The sequence below is a fragment of the Macaca nemestrina genome, chromosome 8, assembly GCF_043159975.1.
Source record: "Macaca nemestrina isolate mMacNem1 chromosome 8, mMacNem.hap1, whole genome shotgun sequence".
Lineage (NCBI taxonomy): Eukaryota > Metazoa > Chordata > Mammalia > Primates > Cercopithecidae > Macaca > Macaca nemestrina.
Genome location: NC_092132.1, coordinates 39,750,804 through 39,772,056, shown reverse-complemented (window position 1 = coordinate 39,772,056; position 21,253 = coordinate 39,750,804). Strand labels below are relative to the sequence as shown.

Genomic DNA, 21,253 nt, shown 5'->3' with positions numbered 1-21,253 from the left:
GTGAAGACTGTCAAACAACAGTAGGGTCAACCAAATAGTTATACCATGGTGTTGCAAGCAAGAGTATTCCAATCAAGGAAATGGATCAGAAATACATATAGTTTAACTGTTTCCACCTATTTATTCATGTATTTCTATCTACCTCCTATTGTAATTCAATGACAGTAAATTAAGCCAGTTTTTCCTTTAGAAATCTAGTACTTCATTTTCTGGTATCCATTGTCAGTAAAGATTTTCAAGAATGATTATTCTCTAGGTCAGCTACCTTTAGTTTGTGCAGTCTTTCAAGAAATGGACTTCTAAGAGGTACATTATAAAAATTTAAGACTTTCTGAATATTTATCAAATATTTATAATGAGGAATTTAAGGTTCCATAATTCATTTTCTCAAACGAGTAATATATTACATTTCTGTTCGCCTCTCCCCAAAAAAAGATATATGTCTATAAAATACTAAATATTCTACAGTCTCAATTTCAGAACTAATTGTGTTAAGCAAATAAGGCCTTAAGTAAAATAGCAATAATTCTGCGATGTTGCTGTGTTTTGAGTATAGATTTCTAGATTAAAGTGTGAAGTTTTTCAATCAAATGTTCTCACCTATCAAATCCAGAATGCCTTGACCTTAACCCTGCAGAACCAAATAAAGTGGCCTGTGAAGGACATTTTGGACAAACAATAGCTTAGTTTGGATATTCTTGCATTTTGACTAGAGATACAAATAGGAAACAAAAACGAAGTAAGTAGAAAATGTAGTTTAAGAAAGTGAACACATTTCTTTTATCCATAGCTTTAAATACACTGTTTAAGTTAACTGTCTCAGGACAAATTAAGATCATTTTGCACACATGCAGAAATGAAGAAAACTGATTAAAAAAAAAAAAAAAGCAGGCCATTGTATGAAATTTGGAGGTGGGGTGTTCTTTAAGTCATTGAAATGATAGTTGAATTGCCACTATATGCCAGGTAGAGAATCTGTTAACTTTTTGTAGTATGTTCAAGTTTACGTTTTACCTTCATTGATACTGTGATATAGCTTGTCCATATCTCAATTATCCCTCCTTTTAAAAATTTGACTAATGTCTTACTACTTAATACATAATCTGCCAAGCAGCAATATGGCATTGACTTGTTAGAAATGTAAAAGCTCAGGCCTCACTCAGACCTACTAAATCCATATGTGCATTTTAACAAGATCCTAGGTGATCTGTGTACACGTTCAAGTCTGGGAAGCCAGGGTCTAGTGATTACTGATGTGATTTTAACAGAAAAGGTACACTGTGGGATAGAAACAGTTAACCTTGCTACATAATGGTGTAATGACTCTCTGGCAGAGACTTGTGAATTTATTTGCTTGTTAGAGGCAAATAGAAAACACAGAGGATGAGCGTATCATAAAGGAAAAATAAGAACGTTGAAAAGTTCTTCTTGTTTTGTCTTTATACAACAGCTTGCGTGCTATCTTTTTTTTTTCTTTTTTGGCACTCCCTCTCATTCCCACAAATGGGATTATAGAAAAGAAAAGAAAAGAAAATGCTGCTCTACTCTACTTAATGGGAACATTTATTGCTATTTTTCTTCTTCTCTCCAACACCTCTTAGTTTATATTAGGCATTAAATTGCAATGGTGTTTCTTTTCATTGTAAAAATGTCCCCACGTGTATGCCTTCAAATCAATTCATTGTTATTTTGCAAAACAAAATGCTAAATAAGTACTTAGGGGAAACACAGGCCCCTTGACTCCTGGAACTCTCAGGAGGCTTGCCTCTGTCATCCTTCCTGCGAAGTGAAAGGGGAAAAAAAGAGAAGAAAAAAAAAACAAATTTGCTGAGCCACACATTTCAAGTTGTCGACAACCCCATCCACGAGAAAACAGAAGAAAATATATATGCTCTCTGTCCTGTCAAAAGGCTTTCGCCTTATCTTGAGAGACTGTCAGGGCAGGAACATCAGTGAATGGACAGGAGTCTATTAAATTAATAAGCTGCTGGATGGTGTCTGGAGAGTTATGATGCTCCATAAATCCAGTTTGATCATGGTGGACAAGGTTTAAATCTGCAGACTTCTAATACACAGCCAGTTCTTGGATTGGATTTGAAGTTTTGTGCCGGAGACACAGAGATAGTCCTGCAGCATGTGAATTAAGATTTATCTTTTTTTTTTTCTATCCTTTTTTTTTTTGCACTACTTACAAAAATGAAAGCACCTTAGGGATCCTAGCAAATGTTACTGCTGGAAATGAAAGAACTGTTGTCAAGGTGAAACCGTGACCTAGAAGCCTAAAATCAAACCTAGGTCATTCTATTCAAGCAGCTCCATCAGAACCGAGTATAAAAGGTCTGTGTGGAAGGAGAGATGGCTGAACTTATCTATAACCTATTTTGTAGTGACGCCTGTCAAATTCCATTCGTCTATATTTATGACAGAAAGAAAACTAATGGTGTCAGATCTGCCTTATAGTAATACAAAAAAATCAGAAAATATTTTCTTCACCCCATTAAATAAAGTCCTCTGATACAGCCTTTTCTATGATATAAGGTTTATTTGAATTTTTTGGCTTTCAACTACATGAAGCCAAAGAACTTTGTTTTAGTACTCAAACAGATTCCCAAATAAACTATTAATTTTAGATTGCAACTTATTTACATAGTACTGATAAATAAAGTCCCAGGAATAAAATTTAAATTTGTTCAAAATCATAAAATTCTCCTTATTGAGTTGGTTTATTACACTGGTTATAATATCCAAACCATGAGGAAATTGTTAATTGCATGTTTATTTCGTCAACTCACAATTATAAAGTTAAGCTTTATTTTCATGCAGAGTTTTTTGTTGTTGTTGTTGTTGTTGTTTTTGAGACAGAGTTTTGCTCATGGTGCCCAGGCTGGAGTGCAATGGGGTGATCTTGGCTCACTGCAGCTTCTGCCTCCTGGGTTCAAGTGATTCTCCTGCCTCAGCCTCATGAGTAGCTGGGATTACAGGCATGTACCACCATGCCCAGCTAATTTTGTATTTTTAGTAGAGACAGGGTTTCTCCACATTGGTCAGGCTGGTCTTGAACTCCCAAACTCAGATAATATACTCCCACTTCAGCCTCCCAAAGTGCTGGGATTACAAGCATGAGCCACCGCACCCAGCCTGTTGCATTGAGTCTTAACATTAGAAAGCTCTAGAATCATGGACAATGCTTTGTTATAAGCAATGCTCCACACCCATTTCAACTTATAAGTCATGATTAAAACACTTTTCGTAGAATCATAAAATTCACACAACTCTCTACTATAACAACATGTTAAATCATTGTAGGGTTCAGAAGAGTGTCTGTGGAAGAAGGAAGTCCACCTAGAATCAGTACACAGTACAAACAAAGCACTGTTGTGGACACTGAATCTTTAAATACTGACAAATATCCTATAAAAGCATTGTGATTATCCTTACTTTTATGATAGGGCCATTGAGATTCCTGGGGCTTAAATGTCTTGTTCAAGGCATAAAGCTAACAAATGGCACAGCTCAAATTTAACCCACATTGGCTTTTCATTCATTCATTTTTTTTCTTTGTTGCATTAATTTGTTCCTTCACGTATTCAACAGCCATTTATTGTGGGCCTGCTGATACATGCCTGAAAATTTCTTGACACTGGAATGACCAAAACAGACAGTAATTCCTATACTCATGAACAAACATTTTTGGTTAAGAGGCCGAAAATAAATAGTAAACTGATTCAAAAGTCAAACTTTTTCGTAGACAGACAGACACACACGCACACACACACACACACACACACACACACCCCTCCTTGCCTCCTTTACATAGAACCAACTAAGAAGAGAAAACAAGCAAGTGATGAAACCCTCCTGGTTCCTAAAACTATCTGCTCCTGTGTTTTCTTATTGACCTCTGAAAACTACTGAATTTTGTAGTGAAAAATTATTTAGGTTTTTCTTCTGTAACTTACCAGTACATTTCTGATCATTGAATCCTGTCCTATAACACTAATACACTGTCCATTATTGTCAGAGTTTAAATGGATATTTTTATAATTACCTCATACAGTTCAGTTATAAATAAATCTCCTCTGTGTCACTGTCTCCCCCTCCAACCACATCAGTATTACGTCCCTAGGCAGGAAATGTTTAAGAAAACAGATGAGTCCCAAACTGTGCCCTACAGGTCAGAAAATTCTGGCTTTGTGGAACAGAGAGGAGGGGTAAATCTGCAAGGCCATGACTCTTAATGGGAACTCCCTGCTTCTGGGTTTTCGAGTTCAATCTTACAGGCTGTGTCAATAGAAGAATCTCAGCTGCTCTCAAAAGCAGGAAGGAGCCCATTATCATGTTTGCTTCTGTTGAGATGCTAACAGAACTTTAGAAAAGAATATTGAAAAGTTTTGAAAGACTTTTATCTAGTGAACATCCCACAAACAGCATTTACTTGTATTCTGATTCCAGATTCTGATTCCAGAGTATAGAATACTTGATTCTAGAATATAGTCCCAGGACAAAGAGAGTTTGGGAATCACTATCTGGCTAATAATAGGAAGCACTCAAGAAATAGTTGGTGGATGAATAAATGCATGCTTTGGCTTCTCTCTTCTCCCTTTCCCTTTTCTGTTGCCCTAGTTTCTTAAGTCTAAAGTAGAGAAAATAGATTGGTTTAGGAAGCAATGAAATAGATAACAATTTATATTTAATATATTTATGGTTAAGGAGTGAGATAAGTTGATAGCTTTCTTGCTATTAATGCTTTTCTATTGCTTTTCTATTCTTTTTCTTTTCTTTTCTTTCTTTTTTTTTTTTGAAATGGAGTCTCACTCCGTCACCCAGGCTGGAGTGCAGTGGCACAATCTCGGCTCACTGCAACCTCCGTCTCTTGGGTTCAAGCATTTCTTCCATCTCAGCCTCCCAAGTAGCTGGGACTACAGGCGCCTGCCACTACACCTGGCTAATTTTTGTATTCTTAGTAGAAACGGGGTTTCACCATATTGGTCAGGCTGGTCTCAAACTCCTGACCTCAGGTGATCCGCCCACCTTGGCCTCCCAAAGTGCTGGGATTACAGGCGTGAGGCACCGCAGCCGGCCATAATGCTTTTTCTATTCTTAAGAGATTTTGCGTTATACAGGACTAGCCTTGTTTGGCATCCTCCTGATGTTTCAGTCATGCCAAATAGAACTGCATTGGAAATATGCATGAGCTCAACATCTAACCTTCTGTACAGATCAACGTCAAGACTTCTATACAGGACACATAAAATATTTGAACTAAAGGGCAAAAAAAAAAAAAAAAGGAAACACATTTGTTGAGCATGTACTTTATAAGCAAACCTTGTATGCAGTATCTCCTTGCAGCTACTTCACAAAGATTGTTATGATTATTACAGGTGAGGAAACTAAGACTGTATTTTGGCCAATGTTATAAAGCTAGAGAAGGATAGAGTCATAATTTGGATCAAGGTTTGCCCAAGACACAACCTTGCCTACAAATAAAATGTCGTTCATTTCCACCCATGCATTTATTTTTTAATCATGTTAAAATTTTGCATGCCTACTAAATTAATAGAAACAATTCAGCCCGCAGTGGTTTGAATCTAATCAAAAAATAATTTATTTTGAAAATCACTGAGAGGTAGGAGACTCATTCATGGTGTTTTGTGTATCGGCCATTATTATTTTCATTGTTGACGGGTACTTCCATTGTATGACCATGCCATTTTTTTTTTTTATCCCTTTTCCTATTGGTGAATATTTGGGATATTTTCTTCACAGCCATAGCAATGGATTCTTCAAAAGAGGAAAGCAGTTTTTATTGAAAGAGTCTGGAAGCCTCTAGTGAGTTATGGCACCAAGTCAGGGGACATTTTGACTGAATGAGTTCTGCCAGAAAAAGAAGGACACAAGTCAAAATCCTTTGCTTTTGTATTTCAGTGACCTTTGAATCTTATTGACCCCAATCAGTCTTTAGAAATCAAAGCCGACTGCATCACTAGATTTTCCTGTACCTTCAGTCTGTCTGTTATCTTCCTGACTGTTTAACCAAAGTGATCCAAAGATGAATGAATGTAAAGATTTTCTACTGGTCTTGGTGTGTGAATATACATGGACTTCTTCACTTTTCAGGTCTTTATTTCTCTTTGTCTTATTAATTGCCTTCCACAAAGCAATAGAGCTATCTTAAAAGTACTTTGAAATCCCTGGATGAAAACAGCCAAAGCCATGAAAAATATCAGCATTATTATATCAGTTAATAGGCAATTGAAGCTATGAAAGGAATAACCAGAAAGACAAATGAATGGCCAAGAGGTAAAACAATTATTTAAAGGAGAAATAATGGGTAACAGTAACCAGGGTTCTGAGAACAGGAATAAAATGTATCAGGAGGAGATGGATCTTAAAGGAATGTGGTACACTTAGACTTAATTAGAGGACTGTGAAAATGGACACTTGCAGACAATATCAGATAGCTTTGGTAACTCTTTACGTGAATTAGTTAAAGCAGCAAGAACAGTCTTAGAATATGTTTTGATCTGTATTTTATAGAAGCATTGCCAGAGAAATACATTTTTGAGAAACTTCTCGGAACCCAAATGGCTGACATGTTAAAAAGAAAAGAAAAAGCAGACAAATAATAAAATCCTGAGAAACAAGAAATCATACAGTGAACAGCAATTGGCTGTTATGCCCTAACCTTCAACTCTAAAAGTATGATGAACTAATGTGGTTGATCTGTTAGTTGAAACAAACGTTCAGAAATGTTGGAACGGAAGCACCGGAGACATGAGGGAGTGTGCTGGTTTTCTGGCCAGCCAAAGCGTCCACTGATATTAGAGGATGAGCAATTCATTTAAAAATACAAAATCAAATAAGTTATTTTTACCATAAAAGTGAGAGGGGTGGCATAAAACAAACATAATTGCAGTATTACTAGGTATTTATAACAAGTTTTTTTTTTCTTGAGAAGGGCTATATGGATGTTTGTGTGGAGTTAAATCACAAAATATATTTAAAGCTCTCATTAAAGAACAGAAGAACTCAGACACAAAATTCAGATTCAAACCCTTGCAGGAATATAATTTTATAGAATTGTTTTTTATTTGAACAAACTAAATCTTTTTAGACAAGGATATTAATTTCTGTAATAGTTTTACATGAGTTTGCAATTAAAGTATACTATAGGTATTTACTTACCAAAGCATCCTGTTGTATATAAAAAGAGACTACGGATAAATAATAGTTTTTTCACACGTTAACATTTCTTTCTTGAAGTTCTTCATAAAGGTTCAGTAACCACTAGCATTCATTAGGAAACCTAACTGCCTTGGAATGGAAAAAATGTCTTTTGTTTTATCCTGATACTAACAAGGAGTTTGCAAAAGAAAGATAAACACTTTCCAGAACTATTTAGGTTGCTCTTTATAATAACTTGTTTTGTGAATAATCAGCTAATCTTTTAAAACTGCCTTGAATAAATAAACTGGAAACTGTTAGTCAAGTAGACTTAGAAGTCATCTTGGGCTTAAAGGACCGAGGCTGTACTGTTTGGGGTATATTTTTCAGTTGTTTTTTTCATTGTTTGGTTCCTAACAATATCTAACAGTGCTTCAAATATGCTTCCAGAGGGGAAAACCTTGCTGGAACCCCAGCCAGACTCCACCTCAGCTGCATTTCCCTTCTAAGCATTAGAGCTTACAGTCTTGTCATGCAAACCCAGAATAGACAGCACTTTCTTTTTCTGTACTAAAAATGCTGCAGACCATAGTATATAATAGTGATGGCAAAGAATGAATCCCTGCCCCACCAATGAATTAAAGCAAGACAATAATGGTAAAATGAAGTATCATACACGTGTAAAAAACTGCCTTTGACAACAAGCATAGTGGGTCAAAGCACATATTTGCACATATACATATGTATAAAGTTGCATATATGAATATCTATATCTATCTATACACACATACATATATCTACAAACATGCTGTTCTTTAATAACTATGCTAAATTTGCTAATTCTGAAAAATGTAACTTCTGGTATCACCATGCCCCCTAGCTCCACATTAAAGTATTGTAGGAACTTTTAATAACTAGATGGTTATTGTGTTTCTCCTTAAAATGTAGGTATCTCTTAATAAAATCTTACTAATACTACATAGTGTTTCAGAACAAATATATGACATTTCAGATTAAATATAATATCATAGAAAGCATCATATTGCAGACACAAAATAAATGACAATCAATAAAATACAGAAAACAATGCCTTAACTATATATACCCTAGTGGTCTAAAGAAGCCGTCTGTCCATCTAATTCCCAACACCAGCAGGTGGGCTGGGGACTAGATAAAAGGTGCACGGGGAGCACGTTATGCTTTGAATCGCCGAAATTCAAATGCAAAAAATGCCTCAAATATCAAAAGCAGTGTGGTTGGTGATACAATAAATATCTAAGAGTTTTAGTCAAAATGTTGTAAACCTGTACGAGTTGCTTAATAAGCTTTGAAATCCCAATTACATGAGTTAAGAAAAGGATTGTCTCTTGGCAACCCAGATTATAAATAAAAATTGTGAAAGAAAATGAGGAAGCAAAATAGAAAGACATTGTCTCTCGTTAATAATAATTTGGAGGTTTTTCATGGATGTGGAGTCATTTTTCAGTTTTGTCCAATGAAGAAGGTAACTCTGAAGGGACTAATATATTCATTGGGCTTTTAAAATTTCTGCGAGTATAGGTCTGCGTAAATCCCTTACCCTAAGGACTCATATGTTTTTCTAATATGTATTCTGGGTAATGTAATGTTCTTGATAGAGAAGGAAATCTATAAAACTTACCTGCCCAAAATAAGGGAATTTTATTTTCAATTGTTAGACCGCAGACCTTTAGAATACTTTTCAGCTCCGAGTGTCTGTTGGCAGTAGAGTTTCAATAAAGTCTCCAGGGAAGTGCCAAGACCAGCTTCACTTTTCCCCTCTTTCTCTTTTAATCCCTGTGGGGCTCTGTGATTTTTTTTTTCATGGCTGGACTAAAGTTGTGTCAACGGGAGACTTGCACCATAAAGACTGAAATGTTAAAGAAAGCTGCAAGGAACAGCTTTGAGGCAAGGTTTCAAGCTTTGTCATCACGCTTGAAGAATTTTCTGTTTAATGTACTGTAATGCAGTATTCAATGGGGACACGTTTAATTGAGTTTTACACAACCCAGTTGGGAGTAGCGCTGCAAGGTAGGTGATGTCTAGGTTTTTAATCTTCCACTCCGGAGAGGCTTGTTGACGGAGAGGTTCTTTCTCTTTGTAAGAAAAAAAAAAGGAAGCATGAGAAATGATACATCCGTGGATAAAACCAATTGGCAACCCCCAAAGGAATGAGGGCGATAAGGCGAATCCAGCACTTGTAAGAAATAAAAGAATCCAACTGTTCATTTAAATGAGAAACAACACGTGTGATGGAGGAGGCAGGGAGGCTGGGCTCAGGAATGTGGAGGAACCGAGACTGACAGATACACCTGCTGATGCAGGAGGAAGGAATCCCAGCACACAGTCAGAGGCTTGTTAGGGGGATTAGCAGGGACATACTGACAGGTGTGTATTTTTAAGGAAAAGGATAGGAGAAGCGGGCATTTTTACATTAAGAACAATGAATAATGTGGCAGGAGTGGGTGGGGAGGGAGCTGCTGTTACACAAACAATACTTAAAATAAATCACCATTTCTTTCTAAAGTCCTAACCTAACCCCTGTATCAACTTGGGTAAAAATAGCACCGGACCCTGTCAAAAAGACAAAATAATACCTTATATATCAGCTCCAAGGTATTAAATTTTCTTAGCTCTGGCAGTCCTTTTTTTTTCTCCTTCTTTAGCAGCCTAAGCTGGCAAAAGCACGAAGCAGCTGCAGTATCCAAAGATTGCATTTCTGTTTTGTCTCCATGACACTAGGCCTAATATGTAACTCTAAAGTTGGTTCAAGCACAGCCACAACCCTTTCAAAAAAATTTTTTTTTAATATTTATTATCAACTTTCTGGCCCCCAGGAGAGGAGAGCAACTAGATAAAGGATTACTCAATATACTAATATATTTAAAGCATCCACTTATGAAGGAATGCTTGTATTTGACCACTTCTTTTGTCCTGTGTAATCTTTTGGGGCTGTCCGTTTTGATGCTGTCCCTAACAGCGATGGCTAGTTTTTGGTGTGCCTGTGATTCCATCCTCGGAGAAGAGTGTGCATGATAACACAGATTCCTCTGAATTCCGGCACTCCACCTGCAATGAGAGACAACACTCGAAGAATGTTCTATTATCTTTCATCAGTGTTTGTGGCATGCAGATAACTAATGCATTGTTGCCTGTCAGGGTTGTTGCTAATTTAAGGCTGCTGACATGGTGCCTGATAGCCTGCTCTTCAGTATATTATTACCATGAGAAGTACTGCTTTCTTATCCTTTAAAATTAATGGGCTTTATTCATTAAATATCTCCAGCACTAGGCACTGGGAATGAAATGGAGAATCATGCAGATTCTGTTCCTGGCCTCATGGAGTTTACAGTTTAGTGGCAGGGGGCGAGGGAGGAATAAGCTAACAGTCAAGCAGATAATTATGACACTTTTAAATGAAAAATTGACTTGTGATTGGGATGTGGATAGTAAGTACACAAAAATAATTTTTGTTTTATTCATAGAATTGACCCAAGACACCACTTGGATCATCTTATAAAGATCACTTTGCTTGTTACACATATTCATTCAACAGATGTTTATCATGCACCTACTATGTGTCATACATTGCTCCATATTCTACATGTAAAGAAGTGACAGAAACATGAACATTTCTGCTCTTATGGGGCTTACAGTCCAATATTTTCTCACTTAATTGTTTTTGTAACTTTATAAAATGGCTACTATTATGATGATATTAACACTGATGAAGCATATTGCACTTCACAAAGCACCTTTGCTTTTACCATCTCATTGAATGTATACATCAGTCATATGGGGTAGGTATTGACGCATGTTACACGAAAGAAATCTGAGGCACAGAGAGATAAAATAACTTTGCCAAAGTTTCACAAGAAGTTAAAATTAAATGTGTTAAATTTCTAATTTAATCAAGCATAATGTTCACTCTAAGACGGTCTCTGTCATTGTGATTTGTTTTTCAGTAGTCTGGAACAGTGTTTCAATTTTATGAAAGGCAAAGGTAATTATCAGAAATTTGAAGTCAGTTTGTTTAAGTAAACACACACACTGGAAATTTCTGATACATGTCCACCTGGGAGGGGATTCTCAGTAAAAATCAGCTCATTATGGTTAAAGGAGATGAAGAAGATTTAGCCTCACACAAACATATAAATGGAAAAGGGGAGTATTTTAATAGTCTGTTAAGATAATTGTGGATGTTCCTTTATGATTGAAAAAATCAACAAGTAATTTCCTAAAGGTTGGCAGATTTTGAAACCGTATCGATGACTTTTGTACTCCATTGCATTACAATTCACTGGTCTCTCTTATCATGCATTGGTTGTTTTGAAAATAGTGATTCACTAAGTTATGCAGATCTTGCAAATGCTAACACATTCATTATACCATATCAAACAATCACTTTCATTACACTTATACTGATTTAATCATAAAATTATTTTGTGTGTGTGTGTGTGTGTGAGACAGAGTTGCGCTCTTGTTGCCCAGGCTGGAGTGCACAATCTCAGCTCACCGCAACCTCTGCCTCCCAGGTTCAAGGGATTCTCTTGCCTCAGCCTCTCGAGTAGCTGAAATTACAGGCATGCATCTCCACTCCTGGCTAATTTTGTAATTTTTGTAGAGACGGGGTTTCTCCATGTTGGTCAGGCTGGTCTCCGACTCCAAACCTCAGGTGATCTGCCGGCCTTGGCCTCCCAACGTGCTGGGATTACAGGCATGAGCCACTGTGCCTGGCCATAAAAGTCTTTAAGTATTGGTATACTGTCAAGTTTTCTGAAATTCTCATTTTCACTTGAAAGATGGAATTTTGTTTTTGGCATAAAATACTTTAAATTGTTTTTATTATTTAAAAAAATCAGCTCAGAAGGAATTGATTAATAATAGGCAGAGACCTTATCAGTTATGTTTTGGAAGAGTGTAAAGGCTGAGTACTGTGGTTTTATTATAGAAACCATTTAATACTAATCGATGGCAGTTCTCAGTGACTTGAGTTTGCAGAGCACAAAGCAAAAAAAAAAAAAAAGTACTAAGAATTATTAGGATAATTAAGGGCAAAAATTCACTGTTTTAGTTCATTTTCTCTTTCTATAGCAGAACTACAGACAGGTAAGTTTATAAAGGTAAGAAGTTTACTTTGGCTCATGGTTCTGTAGTCTGGGAAGTCCAAGAGCAAGATGCAAACATCTGGTGAGGGCCTGGTGCTGCCTTATAACATGATGGAAGGTACCATATGGTGAGAGAGGAAGCCAAGGAACGCCAGCTAGCTTTTTATAACAATCCACTCTCATGATAACTAACCTGCTCCCCCAAGGCATTAATTCCCTCATGAGGGTGGTGCCTCCATGACCCAAACACCTTTCACTAGGGCCCACTTGAACACACTGCTGAATTGAGAAATTAAGGTTCCAGCTAATGAATATTGGGGGGACATACTCAAACCATAGCATCCAGTTAATGCAAAACTTACTTAGATAAGCTTACTTATTATATTGGTACAAAAAAATGATCATTGTTGGATTTTGTGTTTACCTGAAAGCAACCCTGCCATGGATTTCAGAGACAGCCTGAGTTTTGATAAAATCATAATTTCAGGGAGGAATCTATGAAATGATTTCATTCTCTGTTCAGGAATGGTTTAAAGATTCACTTATTTTTGTAAAGAATCAAGACAACACATAAATGCTACAATATACCAAAAGAAAGATCTGCAGGCAACTCATTTTAGGTTTTGTTTTGCTTCTGGCATAGTGTTTAAGTTTATAAACCACTTGGTACCTGAACAGCCTGGGTTCTATTCCTGGCTCCCCATTTATTAGTGGTGAGGCCTAATGTAAATTATCAAACTTATGTTACTTGGTTTCCTAATTATAAAACAGAGAAAACAAAAATGTCTACTTTATAAGATTATTTGAGGATTAAATAACTAAACATAAGTAAAGGAAGGGCTCGTATGTAAATGGTTGGCACATGATAAATGGTATACAATTGTGAACAAATGCTGCCTTAAACAAATGTGTACATGTACACAACAGAGCAATGTGAACATAAATCATAGATAAGGAATCATAATTATTCAAAATTAAGGAGATGCTTAAGTGAATTGTATTGTTAATTAATATTTGAGTTGATATTATTTGAATCATTGATATTATTTGAATCATCAATCTTTGCATCTATAGGGTGATTTTAGTTTCAACTACATATCTCTGAAATGTATTTGCATTTCAGGGATAGGAGTAGGTGACTTTGTGACAAGCCATGGTTGAGACCACTGCCATCTCATAAAACTTCCAATTTACTCTATTGTTTCATGCCCTCTTTAGCAAAGGAAGAAATTAATAAAACACCTCTTTTTCTGATATAATCAAGAAGGTACTTGGAGGGCCAAATAGCAATTCAGTGTCTGAATTAAAAGGAGAGTGAAATTTATCGATAACACACCTGCTCCAAAGAATAGCTCCCTATCGCAGTGATTTTGTGTGAATGTTCCTCAAAAGCACCACCTGCAAGGTTCTGATAGATGTTCAATTCTTCCTTTCCATCCGTTGCTTTACACCCCAAACTCCCAAGCTCATACTTTGAAAATCACTTTGGAGGCTGTGTAGCCTATGCAGAGCTGGCTCTGTCTATGGTCCTTCAGATAGACCTGCAGTTCTAAAAGTGTGGTCCACAGACCACTAGAGGGTACTTAGAAACTTTCTAGAAAACCATAGGGTGAAAATATTATCATAATATTACTAAGAGGTTATTTGCCTTTTCTGTTGTATTGGCATTTGCACTAATAGTGCAAGAGCAATGATGGGTGAAACTGCTGAAACGTTAACATGAATCAAGGCAGTGGTACCAAATTGTTCTAGAAGTCTGTATTTTTTTACCGCCAGACACTCAAAGCTGAAACAAGCAAACAAAATCACAGTGTTACTTAAGAATGTTCTTGATGGAGCAATAAAATTTAATGCTGCTACTAAATCTAAACCCTTGAGTACATGCCTCTTTAATATTCCATGTGACAAAATTAGAAATATCTACAAATCACTTTTGTTTCATATTAAAGCACTATGGTCATCTCCAGAAAAACACTTGTATGTCTGCCTGAGTTAAAAGTGGAATTAGCCACTTTTTCATAGAACACAATTTTTACTTGAAAGAATGTCTGACAGACAAATTGTGTTATTTAGATCTGAGTATTTGGCACATATTTTCTCAGAAATAAATGAAATGAGCCTATCGCTTCAAGGAAAACAATTGCCAGTACTTATAGCCAATGATAAAGTAAAGCTTTCAAGCAAAAATTATAATTTTTGAAATTCACGGTGTCTGCCACTCTGAGCTTATTAACAGCTTTCCAATACTTGAAAGTTTATCTGAAGACATTAATGGTGATAGTAGTGAATGTGATCTTTTGGTGGTATATGATGCAATGTGCCAACAATGGGAAGATCTGCATAACTCAGTGAACCAGTATCAAATGATCAGTGGATGACACTTCAGCATTGTGCATAGGTAAAATGATTCATTCAAAATGCAACCTATGTAAATAGATGTAAAAATAACAAAGTAGGAAAAGTTCTTGATGTGGTGTCAGATTGCACACCGCAGTTCACCTTTAGGAAGGTAATACTTTTTGAGTTTTGGTGTAGTATCAAAGAATTCCCAAATTATCTGAACCGCTATTAAAGTACTCTTTTCTTTCTAACTACGCGTCTGTGCAAGGCCAGATTTTCTACATATAGTTCAATCAAAACAACATAGGACAACAAACTAAATGCAGAAACAGATATGAGCATCTATCTTTCTTCTATTAAAGCCAGATATTAAGGAGATTTGCCCAAATATAATACAGTGCCGATTCTCACTTTTTTTTGTTTTGAAAGATAGTTATTTTTATAAAAACACTTTATTTGTGTTAAAATGCCATGTGTTTACTATTATTATTTTTAAATGGATAAATACATACATATTTCTTAGCTTTGATTTCTATTGTGATACACCTCAGTAGAATGATATTGCTAGATAAAACCAAAGCTTAAACCAATGCTCTTTGGTAGACTTAAGCCACATAAACCGAAGCTCTTTGGAGTCCTAAATTTTTAAGCATGTAATGAGGCCCCGAGACCAAAAAGTTTGAGAATCACTGAGACAAATCCCATAGGAAGGACTCAAGAAAATTTAACTACAGGCTATGCAGTTTGGGCTTCAAGTCCTAGACAGACAGGGCATTGGCTCTTCTCAGTTCCACGTACTTTAGGTAGCAGTTGCCAAATTGGGAGAAAGCTCAGGTGTGCTTGTCCTTCACTACCCATTCTGATCTTTACAAGCCTTTACAAGCTATTCTTTAATTCATTCAGAATAAAAAGGATTTTTAAACATGTGCTGGCCTAATTTTGGATGAAAGTGAAATGTCAATTAAGAAGTCTAATTTAGCTCTAGCTACTAAATTAGCTTTTTCTACCTTGCAAAGCAGCAGTGTGGAGCAGACATGGAAAAGATGACTGAGCTGACATTTCAGCATGCCAGTTTTGCTGACCTGCATTTTCTTACAACAGAAAAAAAAGTACTTCAGGCAGTAGAAGTATCCTTTTCTTGAGAAAAAAAGTGGGGGTACATTTTTGTCCGCATCTTCTCTTTCAACTCTACCTCCTTTTTTAGAATTATAAGAATTGTTCATGATGGAAGCCATAGTTATAAAAATAACTGGATTTATATGAATATTGGGTTTTAAAATGTGCAGAAGTTTTCTGAACAGTTCGTCAAACCTATTAACTTTACTAAAGAATGAATCATCATACGTATTTAATTATAGATACTTAATACTCAGCAAGAATGTGTTGTTTCCATTTTCTTATTATAGAATATTGCTATGGCATTACAATATTGAGATGAGATTAGTTTCTCAATTACGTTTGGATCTAGCAGGATAATAATCATATTTTAACTTTATTTTTAGATTTCAAACACCTAGCAGAGTTTAGAAGGTTTTTGAAATTTTTAAAATTTTGAATATATGAGTAAATTGGTAAACTAGTTGATGGAAACATAATTGATCCCCTTACAGTGTGAAATATCAAGTTGTTTAAATATTTCATTGTTTTTATACCCATTATTCAACCTGAGGACTACATTTGGAATATTTCACTGCGATAGGATAGAGTAAAAAGCGTAATAAACTAGCTATGTTAGTAAATATCTTATTCTTACAATGACTGTATTGCAAGCAAATGTTATAACTAATTACTGGGAAAACTTCGGAGAGATTTAGTGAATATAGGTTCATGAAAACAATTTTGGACTCCCCATGGATATAGACAATCTTCAATACATATATACATAATAGCTTGTGATTTATTCTGGTTATGGTTCCTCTAAAATTCTCATAAATCTAGGTCTTATTACTAAATACTCAGGACATTTTAATTTTGCCTCATGTCCTGGGCTCAGCTACTTTTGCATTTACTTTTAAAATAACGTGGTTTACTGTCTAATTTGGGGCAAATATATATATACACACACACACAAATAATGATTATGTATATATGATGGTAATGTTGCTACATTGCAAGAGGTAATTATTGTTTTCCTTTGTCTCTATTTTAAGCTGAAAGTGTGTGTGTGTGTGTAAAAAGATTATTTTGTAAAAATCTGGCTGAATCTATCATTGTATTTATATTTAGATCCATCAGCTTAGGATAGACTTTTTTGATAAACGTGACAGGGTCAGTAACCATAATCCTCTTATGCTCCTTCGGGCAATATTTACAAATATGATTCTCCTCTCTATTGAAGGATATGGGGACTCCAGCTCTAGAAGCCAAGGTCTTGCAAGCAACTCTGACTACGGCTATGTCATGCACGATAACTTTATCTGCCTCTTCTTCTTGCCATTCCCATCCAACTAGCTAGTTGTTTCTTAAATTACTGGGAAGGAATAGTGAAAAGTGACTTTACATAAAGTCACTGTCCAATTGCCTGAGTTATTTTTCACCACAAATTTTGAGAGCATGCAAGCCTATGTAACAGATAAATAAAGAAAGTGCAGAGAAGTCAGTGGTGATGTTAGCGAAGAATGACAGCATGTTTCTAACAAAGGCAAGAATCAAACTTTATTTTTTTTATATCTTTCTGAGAGATATTTTTTCTCTTATTCCTTTAAAAATATTATTTCATATGTGAGATAAGCACAAGAATAACTGCAACGTATATAGATTGTGAAGCAAAACCACAAAGAACATCCATGGACCCACCACTCAGATTAAGAGCTGAAACTATGCAACAACATTGTGTGTATGTGTGCCTTCATCTTTGTCAATCCACCTCCCAGTAAACTTTCCCTTCCCCAACAATAAACCTCTACCCTGTACATTTTATACATTACCCTGACCCCATCTTTTAAAAATAGCTTCATTACATATGTATATATTTCTAAAATACATATTGCTTGCTTTCACTAAATAGCTTATCTTTTACTTCTTGGGTAGTTCACTGCCTTGCTATTAGAATTAAGAAAAAAACGGACCCGTAGAGACTATCTTTAAAACCCTTTGTATTATAGCATTTTCAAATATATTAGCTAGAGATTGTATTTATTATAGAATTTCAGTTGATAAACTCAGTATTGGTAGTAGATTAGATTAATTGCAACTGGCTACTTTTGTAAAAGTCATTTTTTATTTCTGAATAATATACTAATATATGGAAAGGCCAAAATTTGCTTGGCCATGCTTTAATATTGGATGTATTATTAGTTTACCGTTACTCTAAATAATGCTATGCTGAGTGTTTTTATGCCAGATTTTTATTTCACGTATGTATTCATCTCTTTAAAACAGGGAACTAGAAATGAAAATAGTGGGTCAAAGCTAAATATTTTTTTAAAATCTTGATACATATATTTTGCCATACAATATCGTAGTATATCAGGATTTATTCATAGCAACCATGAGTAATTTCCTTGATTCTCTATCTCTCGTGAGATTTAAATATTACCAATTTTTTTAACCTTCAGTATTTAAGTAGGTTAAAATGTTGAGCTCTTCAAATTGTCTTCCATTTTATGTTTAAATAAAAAAATTTTGTTTCGTATTTCCCCTTTTTTTGTATATAATCTTTTAGCTATAAATATACCAATTTAAACTAATAACTATTCTACAACATCTCATTTGTTGTTTTAATTTCATTTCTCATAATTTTTCATCTCTACATTTTCAGAGGAAAAAAATTTTTCGTTTACTGAAAATTTTAAGTTTTGATACTGAAATTTTTACTTTTGAAGATTGTCAAATTCATGCATCTTTCCATTTTATGATGTAGTTGCTTCCTGTAAATCTTGGAAAGACCATTAGTTGTACTTTAAATAGGTGGGGTTTTTTTGTTTTTACTTTTAACATTTTTATTTTTAATCAATGTATATCTTTAATAAGTAATAACAATAAAGATAACAAGTAAGTACAATAGTTTAGTTGCCAACACTTTTGGGAACTTGACTATGTGACAATTTCCTAAGCACTTTACAGTGCTATAGCAGTGGTCACTATCATCTCTTTTTAATACTTGGCAAAACTGAAGCCCAGAGAGACTAAGTAACTAGCACAAAGAGAGTATAGAATTGAAAGCAAAGCAATCATCTCTTAGTTACTATGTTATGATGCCCCTCTAACTGATTTTGAACTGCATTCCATCTTACATTTATGTTAGTAAATGGCTTTAAGTGCAATACTAAATAATTTTTACTTTTCAGTAGAATGAAATGTTCCCCAAACTGATTTGTTTCATCAAATAAATAAAGTCTTCTACATTCTAGACTTTTAAACAATAGTTGGTTCTACCTGTACATTAGTTATTTCTTACTCCCATAGCATGTTGTTTTGATTTTATACCTTAGTAACATGTTTTAACATGTTATCTTCTATTACTCCTTTTCAAATTATTTTATTTTCATCTGTTTATTCTACTAGGTAAGAGAAATAATATTGTTTGGTTCAAGAAAAAATACTTGATAGGATTTTGATTAACACTGTATTACATTTGTAAATAATATATTGACATTTAAAATTATATTGGCAATTATAAATTATAAATTGGTATTCAACATATTTTCTCTGTTTTCAGTCTTTCTTTATATTATTAAATTCAGATCAATACATTTTTAATCTGGTTGTATATATTCCTTGTAAAGTATTCCCATTTAGTCAGCAGCTTTACTATAATTGTGAATGAAATTTTGTAGCAATTACTTTTTTTCTGGTAATGCTATATAAGAGTGCCATTGATTTTTTAAAATCTGATATGAATATTTCTGTCTGTCTTGGTAATCATTAAATAATGACTTTTTGATCATCTTTCTCATGACTTTAAAATTTTTGTTGTAGTTTCCTGCCTTATTACAATGGCTAGAATTTCTAGAAAAATTTCACTAATATTGCTGATAGCAGATTGCTAAACTTTTAAAATCACATTTCAAATAAAGTATAAAAATTAGGGACATGTACCATGGAATTGTTTTCGACTATATTTGTTCAACCTAAACCATGTCCTTTGAGAAGAAGCAGATTAGCACAGTGAATCATGGACATTGGTTTTCCTGTTATCAGACTGGTCTGGCTAAGCTACATCTTTCAGGAAAACCTGCTGTGGAGTTAATCTGTCTATTGCAGCAAAGAGAGTTATTCTAATTCAGATTGCTGTCATCCAGATAATGAAATTAACACAGGGGGAAATTGCTGAAACGCTTTACTTGGAATGAAACCTTGCCTGTTAGTCCTAGATTTATTTCATTCTAGCTACAGTTTCACAGAGCAACTAAGGGAGAGAAGCGAACGAGGGATTGGAAGAGGAAAATTTGTGCCAGGGAAGAACTTAAATATAATTTTTCATATTTCTACTTCTATTTTACCAATCATGCTTACTTATATACCTTGTCTAAAATTCATTAACAATCAAGTCTCTCTCTCTTTTTTTTTTTGTCAGAAAGCCCCACACTTTATCACAGCACCCAGGAAAGATAAATTTCTTAATAAACAAATAATTAAATTGAAAATTAAGTCTACACAGAGGTATAATGTTCAAAATGATAGTCAGCAGCCACTCACTGTAGTAAGTTTTAAATCATTCATGTTGGCATGCCTATCACATAAAATTCTGAAATGTTCAAATAATATACATGTCTATGAGAACCCTGAGCATGACTCTTTTCTGGGAAGACACATTGTATGCTTCTGTTACTGCCTTTTTAGCCACAGAAAGGAAAGAAAATTACATTTTGGGCTTATTTCTTTATTAAAATAATTGTAAGCTGGTCTTCACAGGATATATATTTGGAAAGCTGATACATGAGGAATATGAAACAGAGCACAAATTCTGATTTTATGCACATCAGTGTTCAGGACCTTAATCTACCACTAGCTTACTGTGTGACATTGGGCAACTTGTCTAGCTTTTCCCCAAGCGTTACTTTCTTCATGTGTTGGGTTATTATGAGATAGTATTCATTACTTTCTGGTTCCATAAATGTCAGTTGCCATGATGATGATGATGGGGATAATGTTTATTATGCTCATTTAGAAGGAGTCTCTTAAGCCTGACTCCTCTTTGAGAGTTTATATTTCTTGATTTTTATATTTTATGCAAGTATCTGTAGAACAAATTTGTTCTATAGAGACTTAGTGCGCCAATTACATAATTCAAATCAAATCTCTAAAGCATGATATTATTAAAAAGTTCAGAATCATGTCAGGGGATAAAATGTTTAGATGTGAATTTGCCACTTCCCAGCTGTTCAATCCTCAGTTTCTACATCTGTCAAAAAATAACAATTGTCTTTCCTACCTTATGTGATTTGTTAATGTTAATACCAACTGAGATAATATTCATCATACTTATTGTTAATATAAATCTGTGACCTGTGATTTGTGTATACATTTCAAAATAGTGCACGAGGATTAAAATCCCTTTGATAATATTGTGGAAGCAGCTAAGTATTTTAAGGTTTGATTCTCAAATGCCATCATAATTAGGTGAAACCAACTGTAATATATATATTTCTAATTTTTTTTTTTTTTTTTTTTGAGACGGA

The 21,253-nt window shown here is 34.7% G+C and overlaps 1 protein-coding gene across 9 annotated transcripts in view; it reads left to right on the top strand.

The window, feature by feature from the left end:
* Window positions 1-21,253, top strand: part of LOC105476003 (zinc finger protein, FOG family member 2) — a 503,988-nt gene that overhangs the window by 341,578 nt on the left and 141,157 nt on the right. The gene's annotated exons all lie outside the window — the stretch shown is intronic.